At 34.7% G+C, this 21,610-nt stretch overlaps 1 long non-coding RNA gene across 1 annotated transcript; it reads left to right on the top strand.

Annotated features, from left to right (window-relative positions):
- The first annotated feature begins 3,868 nt into the window (after positions 1–3,868).
- Positions 3,869–5,402, top strand: LOC147549533 (uncharacterized). Its single transcript, XR_015238362.1, has 4 exons — positions 3,869–3,944; positions 4,132–4,157; positions 4,266–4,359; positions 5,147–5,402. It is a non-coding gene; the product is annotated as an uncharacterized LOC147549533 (long non-coding RNA).
- Positions 5,403–21,610: the final 16,208 nt, after the last annotated feature.

The raw sequence follows: 21,610 nt of genomic DNA, 5'->3' as shown, positions 1-21,610 counted from the left end.
GATAGTTTTCTTATTTTCCCAATCACCCACCAAAGTAGAAACATTCCAAACCAATGATGAACACTCATGGTCTTGTACATATTAGATTCTAGCTTTTGAATTTAAGATAATTAAATTTAATATTTTCAAAATAAAATAAAAAATTTACGAAGTTGGATTTCGAACACACAACTTCAAGGTCACTCGTCCACAAGACCTTGCCCGTCATTACCACTAAGCCGCACTCTAGTTTTAGTTATCTTTATACATGCACAGTTTGATATACAATTAAAAACACACACATATATAAAATTTAAAATGCCCAAGGAGGGGCTTAAACTCATGACCTTACTATCATGATAATTTGTTACCCTTGTCTTAAACACTAAGCCAAGGCTATATTCATGTCACATAATTATATATACTTACGTAATTAGATAGAGTAGTTACAAACTACCCATTATTTCCTCCCAATATCTCTTTTTTTCCTTAAATTCTCTCACCACAAAAACTGAATATCTACCATTTAACGATTGCTTTCTCAAGGTTACCCTTTCTTCTCTCATTTAACAGTCAATTATTGGAGGAGATTGTGGGAGAAACAAAATTAAGTGGGGAGGATTGCAATCTATAGTTTTTAGTCTTTTAATCTGATGGTTTAAAATTGCTTGAAATTTAGTTAGTTTAACTTCTCATATATGTGTCACATAATTGGACGTGGGAGTCCAATTTCTTTCTCATTATGAGACACTTTGCATTTAAAGGTATGCAACTCTCATGATGTTTGAAGAGAGAAATAATTAACATTATCCATGTAAATCAGTGATTTATTCACTTATGAATGAAAAGGGTTTCAATGGTTTCAAAAAAATAAAAATAATAATTGGACGTGGGAGTCACAAACCACCTCTTAACTCTCCTATTTTCTCTCCCTTTATTTTTCCCTCAAAACCGATCATCCCACTGTTCTGTTGTCATTTTAATCTTCTTCTCCACTTCAACATCTCTTTCTTGCTCCCATTTATTATTTCTTTATATTTTTTTGTGTGCTTTAGGTGTTTGGTCGTCTTATAGATTTATCAAAAATATACCAATGTTCTTATTACTCATTAATGAATTGTGTTAATCTTCCTTTCTATACTGAATTGCATGTTTTTTAAATAGCTTTGACACTGTTTATCTTTTGTATGTAATTTTTTAGTTGACTGAATTACGAGGAGAAAATCATGGGAGTAGATCGTGGGATGCAGAGTAATTAGTGAGGAGAAAATCAAAACCGTCCTTATTAAATAATAAATATCTCGGTTGAATTTAATCATCCTTCCATCAGATTATGTTAGTGGTTGAATTGAATCTCTAGCAACATAATTTTCTTCCATTCTTCTTTTCTTCTAGCAAGTTCAAAATTGAAGAATTTTAACTTGGTTTTTTTGGAAGGTAGAAGAGGCATTACTGCATGAAGAGAAATTAAGGAAAGGAAGAAAGTGACTTTTAAATCTCTACACTCATATTTTGCTCTTAACTTGGTTTTTTATTTTATTCTCGAAGGTAGGAGAGGCAATAGAGAACATAACGAAAGGAAGAATGTGAATTTGTTGTTAAATATGTTTTTTTTTTTTTGCATTGTTGTTAAATATGTTTGAATCCTTAATTTTAACTTGGTTTTTTTTTTTGGAAGGTAGGAGAGGCATTACTGCATGAAGAGAAAATAAGGAAGAATGTGAATTTGTTGTCAAATATGTTTTTTTTTTGCATTGTTGTTAAATATGTTTGAATCCCTAATTTTAACTTGGTTTTTTTTGGAAGGTAGGAGAGGCATTACTCCATGAAGAGAAAATAAGGAAGAATGTGAATTTGTTGTTAAATATGTTTTTTTTGCATTGTTGTTAAATATGTTTGAATCCCTAATTTTAACTTGGTTTTTTTTTTGGAAGGTAGGAGAGGCATTACTGCATGAAGAGAAAATAAGGAAGAATGTGAATTTGTTGTTAAATATGTTTTTTTTTGCATTGTTGTTAAATATGTTTGAATCCCTAATTTTAACTTGGTTTTTTTTTTTGGAAGGTAGGAGAGGCATTACTGCATGAAGAGAAAATAAGGAAGAATGTGAATTTGTTGTTAAATATGTTTTTTTTTGCATTGTTGTTAAATATGTTTGAATCCCTAATTTTAACTTGGTTTTTTTTTTTGGAAGGTAGGAGAGGCATTACTGCATGAAGAGAAAATAAGGAAGAATGTGAATTTGTTGTTAAATATGTTTTTTTTTGCATTGTTGTTAAATATGTTTGAATCCCTAATTTTAACTTGGTTTTTTTTTTTGGAAGGTAGGAGAGGCATTACTGCATGAAGAGAAAATAAGGAAGAATGTGAATTTGTTGTTAAATATGTTTTTTTTTTTGCATTGTTGTTAAATATGTTTGAATCCCTAATTTTAACTTGGTTTTTTTTTGGAAGGTAGGAGAGGCATTACTCCATGAAGAGAAAATAAGGAGAGGAAGAAAGTGAATTTTAAATCTCTACACTCATATTTTGCTCTTAACTTAGTTTTTTATTTTATTTTCGAAGGTAGGAGAGGCATTATTGCTTGAAGAGAACTAAATGAAATGAAGAATGTGAATTTGTTGTTAAATATGTTTTTTTTTCATTGTTGTTAAATATGTTCGAATCACCTTCTCTAATTCGATATGCCCCTCATTTGCTGATGTGTAAATTTCATTTTAACGTACTTCAAAAAATTAGTTTTAAAGATTGATCACATATTAGATGTTGGGTTACTTTCATAATTTAATGTATCTAATTTCGTTTTTTTCTTTTTGTTTTTAACTTCTTCAACCATTAACTTGGTAAAAGATAAGAAAGTACAATAATAGATTGAAAAGTAATTGAGGGATAGAGTGAGGAGGTGAGAGGAACGGAAACGAAGGAGATGAATAGATAAGATTTAGAGCAATCTAGAAATTAAATTTGTAATTAGTGTTTAACTTTTTTCAGTTCCTTATTCTACGGAGAATAACCCAATCAATTGAATACTAAAGAAGATAATGAAGAATGAGAACCTCGACGATTGGTTGCTTCTTATTACAATTTTTTTCTTGCTTTATTGTTTGATAAATTCTTATTTAACTAGGTATCTCCCGCGCCCTGCGGGCGCGGTCAATCCCTTCGGGCTTACGCCAGTCGTGGGCGGAAATTTTAGTAGTACAAGTACGGTGGGTTCAAGCTTTCGCTCGAGGTGCACGTACTAAGTTGTCTACGTAATCGTCGTCTTATGTCGCACGAACCAAGCGAAAACCTAGACGTGCTAGCACTTTTTTTGCTTATTTTAATATTATGTGGTGCTAGCACGTCTAGGTTTTTGCTCGGTTCGTGCGACATAAGACGACGATTACGTAGACAACTTAGTACGTGCACCTCGAGCGAAAGCTTGAACCCACCGTACTTGTACTACTAAAATTTCCGCCCACGACTGGCGTAAGTCCGAAGGGATTGACCGCGCCCGCAGGGCGCGGGAGATACCTAGTCTATTATATAAAACACAATGATGTTTTTTGAGGTGAGCCGTAGATTTATGTCTGAGATATTCGTGTCCCTTAGATTATAATCTTGAGTTACGGAATTTAACGACTAAGATACATCTCAAGTTTGTAAAAACTACCCACATTCTAATTCAGTTTTTTCCCACTTGCATGTCACGTCCAAAAAAAAAGCTACCCATGAAAGTCTCAACCATCTGAGAATCGGTTTCATTTTATAACTAATTACCCTTTACTAAAACCGAACTCTTCCAACAATTTATTTGATTTACCTTTCAAAAAAAAAAAAACAATTTATCTGATTTCTTCTTTTCCATCACTTCATTTATTTTTCATTTCGGTTTCCCTCTATCTCTACAGAATGAGTCATATATTGCAGGTTTTCATCTCCCTCCTCTCCTTTCTAAAGATTTTGGTTCCTTTCAATCCCTTGTAAGTTGTTTTTCTTAGTGGTGTGCTTATCATGTTTTCTTCAATTTTGCAGGTTTCAAAAGATGGTAGATTAACAAGTTCTATCTATGTCCCATTCAACAATTGTTTGATTTCTTTATCCTTCTCTCTCTATTTTTTTTTTATCTCTATTTCTTCTCATTAGTGTTTTTTACAATGCACATTGCAGGTGTTAAAAGATGGTAGAATCAATAGGTTATATCTCTCTCCCTTTCCACCTTTTTTATCTCTTTGTTTTTTTTTAATTCTCTTTTATTTCCTCTTTCTAAAGCCTAATGATTTTACTTTTGATATGTTAAACAGAAAATATAATGCATATTGCAGGTGTAGATGATTCAAAAAGGTTTAAGGTAGATAGAAAAGAGATTGGGAAAAGAAAAGATTCACATGATCCAAGGTTTTGATTCATTCTGTTATGGGTTTTCTTATTTACTTATGTTCGATCATTTTTTTTTACAATAAATTTATTTGTTTGTTTGTGTTTAATTTTTGTGCATTTCTTATGTTCACTAATTTTTTTTAGAGAGATCATAATATAATTAACCAGATTACACTCTCTCTCATTTCCTCTATTTCTGAAAGTTTGATTCAATCCATTACTCTCACACTTTTTGTGCATTTCTTATGTTCACTAATTTTTTTTAGAGAGATGATAATCTAATTAACCAGATTACTATGTTTGATGCTATCATTGGCTTTCTCTGTATGTGGTTCTCATGTTGTCTTATAATTTAAGGTTGAACGGGTAAGTTGTGCTCTTTTTTTGGTAGAGAAAGAAAGATGCTAATCTAATTAAGATTTGTATATTTAGAAAAAAAAAAATTTGAGAGTATATTTAGAATTGATTCAATATCTTTGTCACTTATGATAGTTTGATAAAAATATTATTTAAGGTTTGGATTGAATTTGTAATACGATAATCACATTATTTTAAATTTCATACTTGATTCAATCTCTCATTTCCCCTCTTTGCATTTCTCTAGATTGTTGTTTTTGTAATTGCATTATTTACTATAATTTTCTCTTCAAATCTGCAATAGCTTAGTCTCTCATTTATCTTTTTAGATTCTGATTTTCTCAATTAGCTAAGTGCATTATTTGTTCCTTTCCCTTCTTGGTTGTTTGTTCTTTTTAGATTTTGATTTTCTTCTTAGTTTTGACAAATGACTTTATTTTCATCTCAGGTTTAAAGCAAACCGGGTCCTCCATGGAGAGATAAGAATCGAACTGCTTCCCGTGTTCCCCATTAAATCAAATTACCATGTCAATGTGATCTTTTTCATTTGCATTTCTTTTTTTGTCTTTTGTTTTCTCATGTAGCTATATTAACTACTTTTTTTTTTTTTTGATGAAATAACTATATTAACTACTTTTTTTTTTTTTTTGATGAAAGTATATTAACTACTTGGAAGGTAACAATTGTAGCAGTCATCATGGTGTTAATATTTCATCTCAATTTCTTTTTTATATATGTGTTTGGTTTTTGTGTTATGATAGAGAATATGAGTGTTTGTTTGGTTTATATGTTTGGTCTGTGTTTTAAGATAGAAAGATGGAGAAAATGATTTAGTTCTTTATACACGAGATAGTAAAAGTTGGATAGACACTTCAAAGATATTAATGTTATCGAAAAGAAAATGATTTAATTCTCACAATTATATTTCGTATGAGTTTTATTTCTTAAACTAGGTGTCCACCGCGCTCTACGAGCGCGGTAGATCCCTTTTGGCTGACGTCTTAAGGATAAAACGTCGCGGTCAATTACATCTTAGTGGTGCACGTATATCGGGACGGTGTATATTCCGAGAGTTTTATGCATCTAGAAATTCATGCCTACACCATTTAGGATCACACAGAGAGCTGTGATTCGCAAATGCGAATTACAGGTCTCTGTATAATGTGGGATTGGTTTGGAAATGAATTTTCAGACGCATAAAATTCTCGGAATATACACCGTCCCGATATACGTGCACCACTAAGATGTAATTGACCGCGACGTTTTATCCTTAAGGCGTCAGCCAAAAGGGATCTACCGCGCTCGTAGAGCGCGATGGACACCTAGTATATATATATAAATATTACTACTACTATTTTTTTTTTCGAGAAGACCCAGGGGGTGCGGCCGCACACCCCCATGGACCCGCCCCTGCATCTAGTGATCATTAAGTGAATAAAGATGACAGTTCAGGGAGGGAAGTATCCATTGCGATCTGGATTCTTGGATGTTCAAGAAAAGGCAGAAGGAATCTGATCACTTGGATTTGGTTCATGCCCAAAAGATATCTCAAATCTCAAAATTAAGGGAGTTTCAAACCCACTTTGACCACCCACTAAAGGAACAACCCATTAGGATGGGTTAGGATTATTTTGCTTGGGTGTGATTTGAGCCGTCAGATTTGGACGTTCACGATCAACAATTCTTGCCTTGTAGGACCATACCACGTGGCTATCCATTAGCGAACAAAGACCACTTCAGAGACTATAAGTATCATACACAATTTGTTCTAACGAGGAATTTGAATTCAATTTCTTACAATTGAATTGGTTTCTATACTCCCCACTGAACTCACTTAGGAGTGGGACTATTTTTTTTGTTAGAATACAAGTCGGAGTATCTTGACGAGTACCCCTTCACCAAGTCTCTAAAGGAAGAATCAACCTTGAGTTACAAAGTTGATATTGTCCATTATCCAAGAGTCAAAATAGAACCTTGATGGTAGCCAAGTGCAATTGGAAAAACAAATTATATATTTGTGGAGTGAAGTCAAATCAGTCCTGCATCAGCATAGAAGAAGGGGTATCCAACAAATAATCTGCCAAAATAGCAATTCCACATGTAACATGTTGGAATTAGATGAGTGCCAAAGCTTACAACAACTCATTTCTCCAAAAGAAAATAGTATTGTTTCGTCATTTACCTACTTCCCTATTGTGTATACAAAACCATTTTGGATTTTGTTTTTTTCCTTTTCTACAATCTCCATCTTTGAAGTATATTAATATAACAATTAACAAGTGACACTATAACTAAGGAGGCTGAGTGAGTCATCAATTGGTTGCCCGAGTGGTCTAATGTGTTGACATAAATTCCAAATTTTCGGAGGTCGCAGGTTCGATTCCCAAATCAGGTGGTTTCCATGGTTTATTGAACTTGAGTTATTAAGGTATAAATAATGTCGTTGGACTTTAGGTCATAGTTTGGTTCGGCTTTAGGCCCGTTCCTTGTAAGAGTTTGAATTCGGCAGTTTCGTGCATGTCACGTCTTTGATATATCAATTCCAATGTAATGACTATCGTAGATCGTAGTCGATTTCCAAAAAAAAAAAGGCTGAGTGGTTCTAATCTATTTCATCTGGTAGTGCCTGTCACAAAATAAAGGGTGCCTAAAGTGGCTTGTCTTTTTGCTCTTAGCTCACCCTCTATGTTATTGAGAGAGTGGATAATTATAAAACCCAAAATGTGATGGGTAATAGGAAATGAGGCCTAATCTAGAATTATAATTGAAATAAAACTCAATACATGAAAGTACCATGTTACCCCTCCTTACACAAATCATATCTTCTTATACCCCACCCGAATTCCAGCCCAATTTTTACACCCCCATTTACAAAAAAGATGATGCAAAAAACCTAACACATCTTTAAGGCAAATTTTCACTTTCTTTCTCTTCATTCTTTCCCAAACTCAGAAACTTTACATTTTCTTCTGATCTCTCTACATTTCTTTCACAGAGAAGTGCATCTTCTTCTTCTCTCTCTGCATTTCGAAAACCACCAAGTGCATCAACTCAAATCGAGTAGCATCATTTCATCCATCGTACTAAAGAAACTAAAGGGTGCAAAGGTAGGTAGTAAACCTCAAGAGGTTCGTCGGCGTCGAAGTTATTTTGTTTTTTTAGCACTGATGATAATTTGTTTGCATATATTGGATTGCTTAAAGTTGGTTTTTATTTGTTATAAACATTTTTCAAAATATTTTAGACTTACCTAGTTTGATGCAATTTTGTGGTTGGTATTAGTCCTTTTACATTTGCTGCGAGCATACTTAAAAATGTTTTGGTATTTCATGGTGGCTCTTAATGTTAATAACTTTTCACAACATTGAGGTTTATTCAGTTGCATATTTTACGTTGGTTTCAGTAAATTATGTTTTGTTGTGAACAGTTAAAAAAAAAGGGGATGAGTTTTAGGTCAAAAATCACAGGCTCAATGAGTCCAGAGCCCAAAAATAAATACAGTGCTTGATCTCGGAACAATTATATATATTTTCTATATATAAGAATTGCATGAACAAAGAATAATAGTGCAAAACTTTTAGAATATATAGGAATATATTCAAAACTAATAAAACATAAAGCACACACGACATGTGTTTGCTATAGAGTTCAACTTTTATGTAATGAAGTGTCAAAACTGTTGAGAGTAGTAGATGATTTGCCAACACTACATTTGTTTATGTTGATATTAAGGCTTCTGAGTTTAGAACATAATACTTTAGCTCTAAATATAAAAGAACTTAAAATCGTGTTTCATGGTAACGTTGAGCATTTACTAGTGTGTTGAAAACATAACAACTCGTGTTCATATAAAATATTTCGCCTGCATGCACATAGAGTTATGTTGTCAAAACATTGATTGTGTTATGGGTTAAGTGAAAACGTAAAAAAAATATAGGAGAGAGAAACACGAATGGAAGATCAAAATGTGTACGGATTTATGAATTTCAATAACAAATTGTTATATGCACAAGGCACTAAGAAAATGCGTTTAACACACGTCTGACTATACGTAATAATAACGTGAATGGTACAAAAATTAAAGTTTTGTAATCAAAAAAATTACTTGTGTGCTATGCTGTAACACCCCAAATCCAGATTTCCACGTCGGCCGCCATGAAAACCTAAACTTAAAGCATTCCTTCGCAGAACAGTAAACATATACGATATACTCATCAAGGAGACAAATAGTATCGAACATGAAGCTCAAAAAGTAACAATAACTCAACTACTGAAACTTTACCAAGTTTCTCAAAACTCATAGGATGTCTCTAAATCATCGACACAAATGTCAGATAAGATAAAACATAAATAACACCAAGTGTTTAGGAGATACAACTCCAAATAACTACCTAAAGAAAGGAAGAAAAATCACTAAAGAAACTCCTCCAAGGCTAACTATGACTCAAGCAGGTGGCACTTCCCGATTTCCTTGTCCTGAAAAATAAAAGGTTGGGTCAGACCCAACAAGTAGATTTCGAAACCTCTAAAGCCTCAATAGACAGTTTCAAGAGCTACCAAAACAAATAGACAACCACATATCATGAGAAGATGTCCAAGTATAGTATCCGAGTTGTGACCATTAGAAATAAAATGTACCACATATGTAACAAACAACAAAAAGCGACATGACGAGTTGGTGTCCACCTTATGTAAGAATGTGGCCCACAAGGTCATCCATTGTGTTAGCGCCGACCCCATACGCTCCATACCTATATCACATCCGGTAGAGAGGGTCGAACCAACCACAATACTCTTACAACCCTTCACCAACTCCATCACGTCACACATACATAATATCACACCATTTATAATAAACAACCAAAAGCAATATGACAAGTTGGTATCCACGTTGTATGAGAGTGTGGCCCACAAGGTCATCCATTGTGTTAGCGCCGACCCCATACGCTCCATACCAATATCACATCCGGTAGAGAGGGTCGAACCAACCACAAAACTCTCACAACTCTCCACCAACTCCATCACATCACACACATATAATAGCATCACACCACAACATACATAAATCAAAATCATATTCGATAGCATATTACGACATACGAGTTCCATATTTGTAATTTTGCAAGTAATGAATCAATGATGATAATAGCCTAAAATTCTCATATCATGTTGAGTTCTAGGGCATGTTCATGTATCTATATAAAGAGTGTTGTCCAATAGTGAGAGACATATAATTATAAGAGCTATATACTAAAATCATGGCAAATAGAGAGGTTTAGCCCTAAATATCATTGTAATACATGAATCTAGCATGGAAATGTAAATGAAGGTTGTATGGTTCATCAAGTATGTCATTATAGCAAATATCCTCAAAATCTAACACATAGATGAGATTCAAAGTGACCAAGAAATGAGTTTGTACAAATATAGATCTACTACTTCTAGCATATATATTCATGTCAAGAACCCTAATCTATGTTCAAGTAATACTAAAATCTAGGGTTTGTGGTGTTATCTAGTTTGTCTAGGTTTTCTATAAAAATGGCTATTCAAGCCCTAGAGGAGTAGAAATCTACCTTAGATCCAAAGCAAACAAACTCCACACCAAGAACAACAAAGAAGAATCACCAAGCTTGATCCCTTCTTCTTCTCCTTCCTTTGCCCTAACTCTCTCTCTCTCTAGAACCAAAATCCCTCTCTCTCTAGCACTATTTGGCTACTACACTCAAGAAGAACAAGGAGAAAATAAAGAAACCAAAAGAAGGGAGTAGGGTTTTAGGGATTTAAGAGTTTAGGTGGTTTGGGGGATGGGAAGGGAATAAATCCCACTTTCTCACTCTACAACCCACGGCTAGAGAAGAAACAAAATGGGGATTAGGTTTTAGTAAATGGGTTATATGCCTATTGCTATTTACACCTAATTTTTTTTTTTAGGGGCACTACATATGCTAAACATACTAATTGAATGAACAAAGAGAAATACTTGAAAAAATGACTAAAAACTTTAACAACAAAGAGGAATATGTCCAAAAATTATAAACAAATAATGCAAAATATATAGTGCTCGCTCTAAAAATACACATATGTAATAAACAAACACATAGTGCTGGAAGCAAGGATGATATGCTAAAATCACAGTGTTGTTTGTTTGGTATCTCAGAAGATGAGTTGCAAACATTAAACAAAAAAGGAAGATAGTGTTTAATGATTTCGTTGAGCATTTACATGTGTGCTAAAAACATAATTCCTCGTGCTCAAAACATGTACATAGTTGCTATAACCATATATATTTAGTTGATTAACCAACACATTGTGTTGAAAACATGTAACAGAATGCTCTGATAACAGTGGTTTACGTTCTGTTTTGTTACCAAAAACGAATGTTATGTTTGAAGAAAATCATAAATGTCAATAAAATTAACGAAATAAATAAAGAATTTTCAAGGTTACTCGATGTATCAACATCGTTTCTATATCAAATTTAAAATGCTTAAAACACCAACCAATTTCACAAAATCTGATTTATTATGGTAACTTCTATAAAAATAGCTAAATATTTTTTTAGTTTGCAAGTTGTATTAGCATCGTACTTACAACATATTTTAAAATGCTTAAAACACCAGTCAATTTGTCTGTTAAAAACCAACATATGCTAAAAACGTAGTTCTAGAGAGAAAAACCGAAAATAGATATGAAATAGTACTTTTTGATTTCTTAAAACAAAAAAATGTGTGTTAAGCTTTTTCACTTGTTAAGAACTTATATAATGTGGAAGTAAAACCAAAAAACTTCATAATAAGATTGAACCTTATAAGATAAAGAAACACCAAAACCAACCTCACCAATGGAGCTTCAAATAACTAGATCTAAAATTTGCATATTTATCTCTTTAAAACAATATGAAAACACCCTAAAACCAGATTTGAAGATTCTTTCAGCCATCATTAAAGAAGATAGAAGATGATGATTGAAGATATGAGATAGAAAATACATTGAAAAAAATAGAAGAGAGAAGATGGAGACGTGCCTTCATGGAGAAGCAGCTCCGACGAGATTTTCCAGCGGGATGCTATGTCAGGTCATCAAGGTTCGAAGGAGAATAGAGAGTTTTTGGTTTTGAGAAAGGAGAGAGAGTTTTGCGTTAGAGACAGTTTTTGGTTCTGACAGGGTCGACCCTGGGTCTAGGTGACTCAGTAGGGCCCCCAAATTTAGGGCCCCCAATTTATGTAACATTTATATACAGATAGTATTACTATATGTATTTTTTTAATCCAAACTGTAGGGTTTTGTATGCCTCTAAGACTAACTTAACCATCTAACTAGTGTTGTAAGCGAAATCTTAAACATCATATGTTTAACCCTAGTCTACCAGGATCGCATGCAAGAACTAATAATGAACTAGAAACATAAAGAGAATACTTGAATTCCCTTTCACGAATAAGATTCCAACTCCTTTATCCCGAATATGAGAACTTCAATTGTCGCTCCTCCACTTGAGACACTGATGTGGCGTGAAAAAGCCACATTTAGGTCATTTAACTTTGATTAGTTAGTTCTTTTCGAGTTGTATTTCTAATTATTTATGTGTTTTTATTGCTAGGTAGTTTATTTGGGGTTTGGCGTGTAATTCGGAATAAAGAGAGCGAATTATCACATTTTCATCTTATGCGGCAAAAGGGAAGAAAAGAGAACCAGGGGTATTTTGGTCATTTTGGTTAATATCAGAAGTCAAACAACAAGTTAAGTCAATGACGAGTCCGACGGTGAAAACGGAAGTCGATTCGGAGTTCGGACGGAGAAGTTGTGAAGGAAAGAAGCCGAGGTTCGGTCTTGAAACAAGGATTCCATGAAGGCACTCCCTTGCTTTAGAAAGAAGCCCAACCCAAGAGCCCAAAGAGGAAGAGAATAATAGAGATTCTATGGGCACCTTTTTGGTCCAAGTAAAAATGGCCTAAGACTTAGTCAAGTTTGACTAAGTCTTGACTAAGTCTAGGGTTGTGTATACACAAGTGAGAAAAAAAAGTCTAAAGGGGTCTTGGTCATCATCTTCTACAACACCCAACAAGTTAGTGAGGGAGAGAGAGCCTAGGGTTTGAAGTTTTTCTTTGTTCTTAATCAAGAAAGTTAGAGAGAAGAAGCTTGAAAGAGAGGGAAAGAGAAGGGGTGTCGGTTCTAGCTTAGTCGGCAAGGTAGCTTGCCGGCCAAAGCTAGAACCGACCGGAGCAACAAGAAGAAGGCCGGGACAGCAGCAGCCCCGGCAAGGGATGTGCATGAAACTTCATGCTAGCAGCTCGAAAAGCTTAGCCGGAAGCTTGGCCGGAACTTGTTGAAGAAAATCGAGTGGTTTTGAGGTTGATTTTGAAGAATTTTTGGCCGGATCTTGTTTTTGGCCGGATTTTCACCATCTTTGGCCGGATTTTTCTAAGGTTTCCGGCCATTATTTTGGCCGGAAAACTTAGGGCTTTTACTCCCCATCCTCTTGGCTAGCTACCCATGTTGTTTGATTTGGTTTTTGATTAAAAGTGATAAGAGAGAGAAAGCTTGGTGAAGCTTTAATGGTGGTGGGTTTTAAATGAAGAAGATGAGTCTGGTTGCTAAGGGGAGATCTGATTTTTGCTCGGGGACCCCCAAAGTTCACTATTAAAGGGAAATCCAGAGAATTGCTACGTGGAGATCGACTACACTTAGAGACTCAATTTTCTCGACGAACCTAGCCTCGAACCACATCGAAAAAGGGGGATTTCTCATTACCTTCTTTTCATTTATTACTTATTCACCATGTTAGCTAAATCAAGTATGTCGATTATATGAGATGAAATGTGATGAATTTGTGATTATGTTTAATGTGATTTGATGTTTTGATTATAAATTGATGTTCATTTATTTCGATTATCGTTTCGATCGTATTTTCATGTGTCTTGTCAAGCACTTCGCATAGTTAATAAACGAAACGAAGTATTCGATATCGATCGTAGTCTAAGTTATAATTTCATGTGTCTTGTCATGCACTTCACATAGTTAGGCGACTAGACGACACTTTCGATGACTCGGGATTAACCGAATTAGGCGTTTGTTTGACTAAGTATGATCTCCGGATATACGTAGTACTTAGAAACATCTACTTTAGGAGTCGAACATCGATTATACTTCGACACATTAGATTGGATCATACGTAGTCGTAGGTTTATCATTATGGATTCCCGGACTTCGACACCTCTCTCGCTTATTTGTTGCCCGAATCGAGTCTTACCGTCTCCCGACTCTTGTTCCTCCGACACTTCTCTCGAATCTCTCTCGCCCATTTTACTTTGATTGTTTAGTGTAGTTTTGATTGTTTTCTTCTTTATTGCTTATTCATCAAAAACCTCCCACTTTTATCTTGTTTCTTTCCTTTTTAGTCTAAGTTAGCTAGTGATACCTAGGCCGGCGAACGAGACTCCTTCGTTATCCGAATCACCTTCCTATCCTTGGATCGACTCCGGCTTTGCCGGATTACTACTTGATACCTCCGCTTGGGTGTGTAACCTTTTCGGGTGCATCAAGTTTTTGCCGAGCAATTGACTTGATCTCCCTTCTTTGATGTCAGATAGAACTCCATAAGGGTGAGAAAAAGAACCATTCTTCTTTTAACTGAGTAGATAGATTGTGAGCTTTTTCTCAAAACCCTCTCTCTCCACTTAGCAGTCTGAGAGAGAGAGAGGATGTTTTCTCTTGAGAAAAATCCACACCTTTTCTGTTATATAATGGTCTTGATATAGATAAACCATAATTAGAATCCCAGTCCAATTAGGTTTCAATATGGGTCACAGAAAAGATAAGTCAGAAACCCCTTCTGACTGGGAATCCTAAATGGGAGGGATTCTCATATAGGGTTTCCCCCCTTAGTGTGGCCTGTCACATTAGCCCATAAATGGGCTTGGCTTGGTCGGCCGACTCCTATTATGTGGTCGGCCAGACCAACCCATTAATGGGCTTGATTTATCCGACCCATAACTTCCCTTTTAGCCATCCTGGGCTTCCCTTTTGAGTCCAGTTCTTTTGATCTTTTTGCGCCTATCAAACTGAATCATATCCATCTATAGGCAAGCTCCCACTAGTCAACTCTCTCCGATCAAGCCACCACTCTTTGGTGTAACCCGTTGTAGTATCCGATCTATGTTAGCTACAAATCACTGAAGTGACCCGACGATCGTAAGCAACTTCTAGCTAAGCATTACGATCCCTAATTGGACCGGACTAGATGATCTTCCGGATAAAGTCATCGTAATCCTAACTGACAAATTGAGCGCATTGTCATCTTGGTCGAAGCACAGTCCTTCGGAAGGACATCTCCTCAGGCCGAACGGATACATCCTTCACAAACAATATCAGGTTTGTTTGGACAATAGAGTTGGTAGAGTGGTTGATTAGAGAACTTAAGGTTAATGGTTTGATTCTTGTGAGTTACATCATTTTTTAAATATTTTTTTCTTTTAAAAGGGGCACTAAAATTACAAATGTAGACATCCTCATATGTGGTTTAGTGAAACCAATTAAAGTTAAAGTGTCAACACACTTTAATTAATAGGAAGTTTCAAGACAAAAACAAAATCTTAACATTTTAACTTAATTAATGACTCATGAAAGTCTAAAAGACACCAAAATGAAATAACAAAAATCAAATTAGATATATATTTATTTTCAATCTATTTCATTCTCTACAAGGGTTTATTATACAATTACGTAGAGGTAAACTTCTTATTCCTTTAATTTTTCTTCGTTTTTTATTTTTTGTTGATGTTTAGATTCTCATTGCTACTTCTAGTAAGTTAGAATATTTATGTTGATTAGTATATGTTTTTGTTATTATGTCGTTAGATCGTTATGACTCCAAAAAAATATTTATGCGGCTCCAAAAGAGGAAAGAAAAGAAATTAGATCATTATTTGGTTAAATCACAATTGGGGGTTATGGATATATTTGTTAAGAAAAAACAAGCAGAGACTAATAATCCAAATGAAGTGTTGGTTGATGAATCATTTTTTTCAACTTAAAGTGTAGGGGTCCCGTCGATACGTTCGCCTAAGGCCCCCCAAAAATCACGGCCGACACTAGGTGAAGGAGATGTCCTTCGACCAAGGTGACAATGCGAACAATTTGTCGGATAGGACAATTGATGTGGAAGATCATCAAGTCCGATTGATTTAGGGATCGTAGAGTTGTAGCTAGAGACCAACTACGATCGTCGAATTACGAAGTAATTCGCGGCTAACTTCGATCGGATCCTACAACGGGTTACACATAAGAGTGACAAATTGATCTAGGATATGACTAGTGGGAGTGAGATATAATCATGGGAGTGTCCCATAAACATATCTCATAGGCCTAAAAAGGAATTAGGCAAAGATAGTACAAAAAGGCCAAAAACAGGGTTTTTGGGCCTAGACCGGTTCGGGTACTTCTATGACTCGGATTGGGCTGAATTTTGGAGGGTTAGTTGCTGATATAATAAACATTATATCTGCCAATTTTCGTGGTGTTTGGGCACCTCCTCCTTAGGGAATTGAGAAAATATCAATAGTTGCTATTTTCGACTATTTCCCTAAATCTTATTCTAAAGGGTGTTTTAGGAAACCTAAAAGGAGGTGGATTCTTATTAGGGTTCTATATAAACACTCTTAGGGCAGAGAATAAGGTTTGGAATTTCTCTCTAAGCTTTCTTACCCTACCACATCAAGTAGAGAGGAGAAAGTGAGCTAATTCCCATTACTATCAATCTAGTCAAAGAAGAAGGTGTTCTTCTTTTCCAACCACCATTGGTGTGCTAGCTATACAACAAGATGGGAGATCAAATTGATTGCTCGTGTCCCAAGTAGAGGAGCTACACTTGAAGCTCTTGGTCTTCTTCAATCAATTCAACTAGTTCGAGGGAAAAGCGATTAAGGTAATCTACTATCTCCATTAGATTAATTACTAGTTTTGCATGTGATCCTGGGAATACTAGTGTAGACATTAGATGTCATATTTCCGCTATAAACACTAGTAGAAGGGTGTAAATCCCTACAGTGGTATCGGAGCCTCTTGCTATTAACTAGTTTTTGCTAAGAATCGAACTAATTCATATGCTTGATAGTTTGAAAATTGAGTTTATAAAAGTATTTTAAAAGGTGTTTTAAAAGGTATTTTTAACTCATAATTTGATAGGATTCAATAAATTTTCAAATTGAGAATCACATTGATGATTAAAAGTGTTTTAAAAGTCTCAATTTGATTGAATTTCAAACTAATCCATGCTTGATTAAATTGATAGTTATGTTTAAAAAGATTTTAAAACATAAAATTTGATTAATTTTGAATTGGATTCAAAGATTTTTCAAAATTGATTTCAAAATTGTTCTTTGAAAAATTTCAAAAACCTACATTTTGATCCAAAATAGGTTTGATTAAGAGTTGTTTTTAAGTTTTGGAAACTTTTGAAAAACAAAATTTTGGAATTTTAGAATTTTAGAAGTGTTCTAAAAAGAGTAGTTTTGACTTGGATTTTTTAGTTTAAGGTCCAAAAATATGGGGGGTAATGAGTCATATATCCACTCCTAAATCAATAAATAAAATAAAACCAAAATAAACTGAAAATGTAAAATAAGTCCAAAAATTAACTATTTGGTGGTCCCCATGCACAAATCCTTTAATTTTCTCTCATTTTTGCCCTTTCATAAATATTTTTTTACCATTGGTAAACCAAAGGTTTCTAATGGTTGAGTTAATAAAATTGTTGTTTCCATAAATTTTATGAAAGAATATTTATGGTAGATATTTAATGTCAATCTTTATTTCCAAAACTTATATTTTTCTAAAGTAACCTAGCAAATCAATAGATATTTACCTAAAACTAGTTTCTCTCTCCCAAAATTCGTTTTTCTCTTTCTGTAACTCTATGTTCTTTGAATTCAAGAAAATATATTATTTCCAAAACTTGTATTTGTCTAATGTAACCTACCAAATCAATGGATATTTACCTAAAACGAGATGCTCTCTCCCAAAAACGAGTTTCTCTATTCTATGAACTTCAAGAAAGTATGAATTTGTGATTTGCTTTTTATCTCTATCTCGATCAAATTAGACATCTACAAATTCGTTTGTGGTGTATGTCCAACTTAAATTGATCGTTAGAATCTATAAATCTCTATTAACAGAATCTCTATTACTACAATCTTCTTACAAAAATTATTTTATTCTAACCAAAAACTTAAGTGTAACATTTTTTTATCACTTTTTGGTAAAAAGTAAATGTTGAAATCTCTATCCTTACAATCTTTATCTCATAAAAAAGTTATGTAGAGTGAAATTGTTTTTGCTACATTTTTTGTATTCTAATAGCATTTCTTACATTCTATTAGCATCTGTTGAATGAATTTGTTACAGTAGGTTAAAAAGAAAATACTATTTTGCTAGCATCTTATTGATTCTAATAGCATTTTTTACATTCTATTAGCATCTGTTTGAATGAATTTGTTACAGGAGCATATTTAAAAAGCAAATAATATTTTGCTAATATCTTATTGATAACACTAGCATTTTTTACATTCTACTAGCATCTGTTGAATGAATTTTTTTACATTTTACTAGCATTTTTTTTACATTCTACTAGCATTTTGACATCCACAGGAGTAAATTCTAACTCCACTCCTCCAAATATAAATTTCTTTTTATCAGTGTTGAAGTAGCATAGAAGCTCAAACACTGCTCGATGTGGTTTCACTTGATTCTCCATAGTTATATGACCTCGGATTTTTGAGTTACGCTATCCTTTACAGCCACCGAAGTTCGACAATCGACTTTCTTGTCGGTCTGAAGTTTTAATCTTACCATTTGTCTGAATCTACGAAATGACTAACAAAAAACATATATACTAGTTAAATTATAAATATGTGTTAACCAAAATAACATACAAACAAGTTTTGGTAGCCATAATTTATGTATTTCAATAAGAAACTAAAAAATGCTAGTCAAACAAGTCAGCTTTTTTTATGAAACTAGTTTTGAGTAGTAACCATTAAAAGGTTCTATGATAAACTTCAAAAATGCTAAACAAAAAAAGGAAATTGTTTATGCAATCCGATATATTCTGGAACTATTACCCATATTACACCATATAATGTTCTATGGTTGTCAAAAAATCAGGTTTGGGTTGTAACCATTGATAAAATTTTATAAGAAATTTCGTAATGCTAGACAAAATATTAACTTTTTATTGAAAGTCACTATATTCTATATCTAAAACTATGCTTGAAATAATCATTATAACTAAAATACAAAAACCTAAATTAGATAGAAACCTAAATTGTCGGACTAAAATTAAAATTTTTAGAGAAAATGTAGTAGTCACTAAACTTTCTTAGTAGCTGATCAATTTCAAAAAACTAATCATAAGAAAAGTGGTACAAATCAAAACCTGATTCGTTTTGTGGTGTAAAAATCAATCTAAATCATAAGAAAAGTTGAAGGAACAACCAAAAGGATGAAAACCTAAATGCAATTTACTTACTCTTCACTACTGTAGATGATGAATGAAACTAACAATCGATTCTCTGTCTCTCTCACTCGATGCTTTTACCTTTTCACTGAGTTTTATTTGGGCGTCGATGATGAATGAAATCAAAACCTAATTTGTGTATTAGAAAGTGGCGAAACTCTCTCTCTCTCTCTATTTCCTCGGTTTGATTTAGCCCAATTCTAATAGAGATGAGAAATCTAAAACAAAGTATTATGCTAAACAGAAAAGGCAACTCTTTTCCGGAAGGAAAGTTTGTTTTTGAGGAAATCATTTAATGAATCTCTAAATATTATGGTATATTTTATTTTGGGTTATTTTTTTAAGCTTAGGATAAGTTAGGTAGTAAAATAGAATGAGTGGATAGACATGTAATTTACTTTGAGTGGATTTATTTTCTATTTCAAATTATCTTTGGTCTCTAGACTCATTGATCATGCGATTTTGGACTTAAAACCCATCCCCCGTTTTGACTTTAGGAAGCTCTCAAAACAAATTTGGAAAAATTTAAAAGTTTCTAAAAGTTTTAAAATTTTTTTTTAGAAGTGTTCTAAAAGGAATTTCAAAAATTTAAGAAAAGTTTTAAAATTGGAAAATAGCAACTTAGAGTTGCATAAGAAAAAATAAAAAATAAAAAATAAAAAATTTTCTTCTTTTTGGAAACTAGGGTTTTGAAAAACCCTAGTGTCCGGCCAGGAAGCTTCCTGGCCGGACCAGAAGCTCCTGGATGCGTCCTCTGGACGCGTCCAGAGCAGCTGCTGAGACGCGTCTTGAAGACGCGACCAGCAGCTGCGACAGAAGCTTCTGGACGCGTCTTTGAGACGCGCCCAGAGCAGCTACTAAGGACGCGTCTTGAAGACGCGTCCAAGTCGCGTCTAAGACGCGACCAGCAGCTGCGAAGGAGCTTCCTGGACGCGTCTAGGACGCGTCCAGAGCACTCGACCAGACGCGTCTTGGAGACGCGCCTGGGAGGTTCTGGGTGTCTCGGACTAGTCCGAGACACCTAGTGCTGGTCCGGTCCAGTACCAGACACGTCTAGGACGCGTCTGGTACAGGGACTAGCGTCCTGGCTCCGGCCAGGACGAGACCAGGCCTTGATAGGCCTCGGCCAGGACATGCCGGCCCTATGGGCCGTGCTATGTCCGGACCTTGTCCGAGCCCTTTTTGGGCTTGGGCCGGGACTTGTCTAGGACTTGTCCCGGGCTTTTTCGAGGCTTTTCGGACCACGAAAAGGGACCATCATTCGAGTGGGAGTTTTTGCCAAAATTTTTTCCGATTCCAACCAAATAATTCCAAAATCAATCCGGGCCATCCAATAGCCCAAAACGGATTTCTCTTTAAATTGATTTATGAAATCATTAAGAATCGAACCAATATTTTTTCCGAAATTGACCCGGGCTTTCTCGAGCCCAAAACGGAGTTTTTCTTAAAGATGATTTTAGAAATCATAAAAGATAAAACCGGAAAGCACCACTAGTAGAATTCTTCGAATTTAGACTTAAGGTCCGTAATGTGACATGTGATGTCAACAAAAGTATCTCCCAAGATAATCATGCATATATAATTCTTAGCCTTGATATATTATATGATTGCATGTGATGTGAATGCGGGAAACTAGTATGGCCATAGATTTATTTCTTTATTCTTGTTTTAAGCACGGATGGGTGCATGCTTTGTAATTAATTTTAATTTCAAGTTTATACGATCTGCGAATCGTTAGAGTCTTGTAATTAGAGTTTAGGGTCTATGAGTCCATTGAAGAAACTCGAGGATGAAATCCAAAGGCGAGTGGGAGAAATCAATGGAGGTTCAAAGATGGCGATCTAAGACGAACCAAAAGGCGAGACAAGAAGAAAACCAAGGGTGATTAGATCTTCTAGGTTAGGGGCCATACTAGGATCCATGTCTGCTTGATTTACTTTCTCGCGCGCATTTACTTACTTATTTACGCTTTTTGTCGTGGATGTTAGTTAGGCTAAATAGTTCACTATAACAAACGCCAGACTAGCGTAAAAGTCCCCAAAAGTAATCTTGAGTAATCGCCTATCCAGATTAAGACACTCGTTGCGCCCTTGTTCGAGGAAGGTGGGTCGGCCTTCGCAGAGTACCTCCTCTACCTTGGGACAATGCGGGTAGGTCTATAGAAGAGGCCTACACGTCTAAATGGTTCTACTCAACGAGATCAGCAAGAGAGTCTTGGATACTCGAGGCAAAAGGATAGATTAGTCATTCATTAATGAAATCTATCAACCAAGAGTCATAAGGTATGATCAGTGAAGTAGTTCGCTCACCCGGAACGACGGAGTCAAAGGGTAGGGCCTTCGTCCGCTTTACTTCGAAGAACTGGGGTCTTGGAATCACTTATTCAATCGGGGACGATTT

This window comes from Eschscholzia californica, unplaced genomic scaffold, assembly GCF_041429995.1.
Source record: "Eschscholzia californica isolate CP2 unplaced genomic scaffold, dmEscCali1.0.p SCAF_3, whole genome shotgun sequence".
NCBI classification, from domain to species: domain Eukaryota; kingdom Viridiplantae; phylum Streptophyta; class Magnoliopsida; order Ranunculales; family Papaveraceae; genus Eschscholzia; species Eschscholzia californica.
This window is presented reverse-complemented; position numbering and strand designations above follow the sequence as displayed.